This window comes from Musca domestica, unplaced genomic scaffold (assembly GCF_030504385.1).
Source record: "Musca domestica strain aabys unplaced genomic scaffold, Musca_domestica.polishedcontigs.V.1.1 28, whole genome shotgun sequence".
NCBI classification, from domain to species: domain Eukaryota; kingdom Metazoa; phylum Arthropoda; class Insecta; order Diptera; family Muscidae; genus Musca; species Musca domestica.
In genome coordinates, this window is record NW_026712293.1 from 4,105,279 (window position 1) to 4,111,146 (window position 5,868).

A 5,868-nucleotide genomic window follows, 5' to 3' on the forward strand; every position below is an offset into this window, starting at 1 on the left:
TTTCCAATGTATGGACGAACAATTGTGCTAAGTGAGCACAATTCAGCACAATTTACCGCATCTCGATATTTGAATTTTTAAAATGTGCTAGGTTAGCACAATTCAGCACAACTTTCCTTTTTTCGAAATTCGAAAATTGCAATTCCAACGGACACCACATTATGAACAAGAAGTTGAAACACAAATAAAAAATATGTTAGATCAAGGCATAATAAGAAACAGTAATTCGCCTTACAGTACCCCCGTTTGGATAGTTCCGAAGAAACAAGATGCCTCAGGAAAACCAAAATTTAGAATTGTTATAGATTCCAGGAAATTAAATGAGTTAACCGCAAGTGATAGACACCCCATCCCAAACATAGATGAGATCTTAGGAAAGCTAGGCAAATGTAACTATTTTACCACAATAGACTTAGCTAAAGGCTTTCACCAGATCGAAATGGATCCAGACTCAATTTCAAAAACTGCTTTCACTTCTAAATTTGCGCACTACGAATATCTCCGCATGCCTTTCGGTTTGAAAAACGCCCGGCAACATTCCAAAGATGCATGAATGACATCCTTAGACCACTACTTGGACATTGTCTCGTCTATTTAGATGACATTATTGTATTTTCTACTTCTCTTGAAGAACATTTAAATTCACTCCGTTTAGTATTTGAAAAATTGTCTTAAGCTAACTCGGTAAATGTGATTCCTACGTCCAGAAACTTCGTTCTTAGGTCATATTGTAACCAAGGTCGTCATCAAACCAAACCCAGAAAAATAGAAGCCATAATAAATTACCCTATACCCACAAAAACTAAAACCATAAAATCATTCTTAGGACTAGTTGGATTCTACAGGAAATTCATCCCAAATTTTGCAGAAATTGCAAAACCAATGACTGGAGCACTTAAAAAAGATTCAAAACTAAATGCTCAAGATCCAGAATACATTTTCGCTTTTGAAAAACTAAAGCAACTAATTTCAGAAGACCCTTTTTTGAAAATTCTAGATTTACAAAAAAAATTGTATTGACTACTGACGCAAGCAATGTCGCACTTGGACCCGTATTGTCACAGGACGGGCAGTTACATTAGCCGAACGTTAAACGATCACGAGACAAATTACAGCGCAATTGAAAAAGAACTCCTTGCTATTGTGTGGGCAACTAAAACTTTTCGTCATTATCTATAAGGCCGACATTTTGAAATTGCAAACGATCACCAACCATTAGTTTGGTTATATCGAATGAAGGACCCAAACTCAAAGTTGACTCGATGGAGAGTAAAACTATCAGAGTATGAATTTGATATAAAATACATAAAAGGTAAAGAAAACCATGTAGCCGATGCATTGTCCAGGATAAAAATAGAAGAGTCATATTTTAGCGAACAAACATAGCATAGCGCTGACAATGACAATAGTGATTTAATTTTTATCACGGAAAACCAGTCAATACATTTAAACGACAAATTATTTTTTTAAAAGGCCAACCCAAAGTAAGTCGCGAGTCGCAAGAAACAGATTGTTTACATACATTATGATGTAATGACCACTGAAAAAGCTGAAAACTTCCTAATTGATCACTTTTGTGGGAAAAACAGTGTTTTATACATAGAAGACGATGTCGATTTTGAAAAAATACAATTCGAGCACAAATCAATTATTAACATAAAACATACCGAAATTGTCCGTAGCCTTATCTTGGGTTGAGTGCAAAAATGCCCTTATGCGAATTTTCAATCAGTTAGGTAAACCTCAGTTATTAAAAGCCGACAGAGATGGAGCTTTTCCTAGCTTAGCCTTGAAACGATGGTTAGAGAGTGAAGGAGTAGAATTGTAACTTAATACTTCGAAAACAGGCGTAGCAGACATAGAAAGATTCCATAAAACTTTAAATGAAAAAAAAAAAAAAAAAAATAATAAACACATCTAACGATAACGAAGTAAAACTAAGCAAAATTGAGACAATACTTAACATTTACAACCATAAGGCTAAACACGACACGACAGGACAAACACCAGCAAACATTTTTCTTTTTAATGGACATCCGACAAAAAATGATCAAGAAGAACAAGTAAAAAAGCTGTAAGTTCGGCCGGGACGCACTTTTAATACCCTCCATCATTTGGTACAAATTTGACAATTTCCAAAAAATAAATCCCGTTAAAAATTCTGTTAAAGTCTTAAAAATACCGAATGCTTATACGAAGACGTGGGCCTGAATAGGCAACTTTTGTCATCAATTATTACAATATTTAAATGCGAAACTTGAAGAAAAATCTGTTTATAATGTAGCTAAAATCGTCAAAATACCGAATATGGGGTTATATGGGGGCTATACGAAGACGTAGACCTGCACAGACAATTTTCTGGCATGGGCTGAAGTATCCATTACGAACTTCACATGCGAAATTTGAAACAATCCCTGTAAATAATGTCGCTAAAATCATTAAAATGCCGAATATCGGGGGGTACCGTTATATGGGGCCTATATGAAGACGTGGACCTACATGGCTCATTTTTTGACTTTGGATGAAGTATCCATTACGAACTTCAAATACCAAATTTGAAACGATTCTGGTAAACAATGTCGCTAAAATCATCAAAATACCGAATATCGGGGGGTACCGTTATATGGGGGCTACACGAAGACGTGGACCTGCACAGATAATTTTCTGTCTTAGGCTGTAGTATCCATTACGAACTTCAAATGCCACATTTTAAATAATTCCGGTGAATAATGTCGCTAAAATCATCAAAATACCGAATATCGGGAGGTACCGTTATATGGGGGCTATATGATAACTTGGACCTACATGACCCATTTACGAACTTAACCTGCCTACTGGGAAAATATACATGTGTGCAAAATTTTAGCCTTCTATCTCAATTTGTTCGAAAGATAGCGTGATTACAACAGATAGACAGACAGACACACAGACAGACAGACGCAAATGGCTAAATTGTCTTAGAATTTTACGCTGATCAAGAATATATATACTTTGTTGGGTCTGACATGAATATTTCGAGGAGTTACAAACGGAATGACAAAATTAATATACCCTCCATAGTATGGTGGAGGGTATAACAAGTTAAAAAGCACTAAGTTCGGCCGGTCCGAACTTTTAATACCCTCCACCATTTGCAACGAATTTGGAAATTTTTAAAAAATAAAATCCTTAAAAAATTCTGTTAAAATTTTAAAAATACCGAATATAGCCGTCATATTGGGGTCTATACGACGTGGACATACATAGGCATTGTTTGTCATAAGCCATTACCATATTCAAATTGGAAACTTGAAATAAACGGTAAATAATGTAGCTAAAATCATCAAAATATCGTATATATGGAGGTGCCGTTAAATTGGAGCTGCGCAACGACCTGGACCAGCATAGACAATTTTCTGTCACAGATTGTAGTATTCATTACGAACTTCAAATACCAATTTTCAAACAATTCCGGTGAATAATGTCGCTAAAATTATCAAAATACCGAATATAGGGAGGTACCGTTATAGGGGGGCTATACGAAGACGTAGACCTGCACAGACAATTTTTTGTCTTAGGGTGTAGTATCCATTTTGAGCTTCAAGTACCAAATTTGAAATAATTCCCGTGAATAATGACGTTAAAATCACCAAAATACCGAATATCAGGAGGTACCGTTATATGGAGGCTATACGAAGAAATGGACTTGCACAGACAATTTTCTATCTTAGACTGTAGTATTCATTACGAACTTCAAATACCAATTTTCAAACAATTCCGGTGAATAATGTCGCTAAAATCATCAAAATACCGAATATTGGGAGGTACCGTTATATGGGGGCTATATGAAAACGTGGACCTACATGGCCCATTTACGAACTTAACCTGCCTACTGGAAAAATAAACATGTGTGCAAAATTTTAGCCATCTATCTCAATTCATTCGAAAGATAGCGTGATTACAACAGACAGACAGACGGACAGACAGACAGACAGACAGACGGACATCGCTAAATCGACTTAGAATTTTACGCTGATCAAAAATATATATACTTTGTTGGGTCTGACATGAGTATTTCGAGGAGTTACAAACGGAATGACAAAGTTAATATACACTCCATAGTATGGTGGAGGGTATAAAAAAAGAAAATAAACAAAATAAATATAGACAAGACTATGAAATAGATACAAGATATAGAAAAGGCCCATTACAGAAAGGTAAACTAGAGAACACATTTACACCCAACAGTAACGGTGAACAGACACAACCACAAATTACTAACCGAAACGTAGTCACTCATTATTATAAATCACAATTTAAACAAGTAAAAAAGCAGTAAGTTCGGCCGGGCCGAACTTTGAATACCCTCCACCATTTGGAACGAATTAGAAAATTTTCAAAAAAAAAAAAAAAAATAAAAATAAAATCCATTAAAAATTCTTTTAAAATCTTTAAAATATCTAATATAAGAAGGTGCCGATATGTGGGGATATACGATATTGTGGACCTATAAAGACAAATCTATGTCTGCGTGTAAAGTACTCACAAGGAACTCCTTGTGTGGATTTTCAAAATACCGAATATCGCGACGTATCGTTATATGGGAGCCATACGTTATCATTAACCTATATAGAGCATTCACTGTCGGGGGGTAAAGTGCTCACAAAGAACCCCTTGTGTACAAAGAACCCCTTGTGACCATTCCGCTGAAAAATATGGCTAAAAACATCAAAATACCGAATATCGGGGGTACCGTTATATGAGGGCTATACGATATCGTGGACCTTTATAGATAATTCTCTGCCGAGGTATAAAGTACCCACAAGGAACTCGTTGTGTGGATTTTCAGACAATTCCGATGAAAATGTGAGTAAAATCATCAAAATACCGAATATCGGGGGTACCGTTATATGGGGGATATACGATATCGTGGACCTGTATAGACAATTTTCTCTCAGGGGGTAAAGTACTCACAAGGAACTACTTGTGTGGATTATAAGACAATTCCATTGAAAAATGTGGCTAACATCATCAAAATACCGAATATCGGGGGGTGCAGTTATATGGAGGATATACGATATCGTGGACCTATATAGACAATTCTTTTTGAAGTGGTAAAATGTCCACAAGGGACTCCTTTTGTGGAATTTCAGACAATTCCATTGAAAAATGTGGCTAAAATCATCAAAATACCGAATATCGGGGGCTGCAGTTATATGGGGGATATACGATATCGTGGACCTATATAGACAATTCCTTTTGAAGGGGTAAAATGTCCACAAGGACTCCTTTTGTGGAATTTCAGACAATTCCATTGAAAAATGTGGCTAAAATCATCAAAATACCGAATACCGTGGGGGTACCGTTATATGGGGGCTATACGATATTGTGGACCTATATAGATAATTCTCTGCCGAGGTATAAAGTACCCACAAGGAACTCCTTGTGTGGATTTTCAGACAATTCCGATGAAAAATGTGGGTAAAATCATCAAAATACCGAATATCGGGGGTACCGTTATTTGAGGGATATAAGATATCGTGGACCTGTATAGACAATTCTCTCTCAGGGGGTAAAGTACTCACAAAAAGAGGAATTCTTATAGATTTGAACACTCTCAGTGAGAACAAACCTGTTATAATTTATGAGGATAACAGAGTATGTATGGCATACGCCAAAATTCTGACAGCAAACTTCCAAAACATATTGATGTGAAGTATCGTCTTATAGAAATGATATAGAAAAAGGAATCATAAAGCGTCAACATATATCAAGAAAGTCGCATGTAGTAGACATGTTCACAAAATCGTTGGATATAAGACATGTTCACAAAATCAATTTTCGAGATGAACTACATGGAACGTAATGATTGAGAGGGGGTGTTGTAAC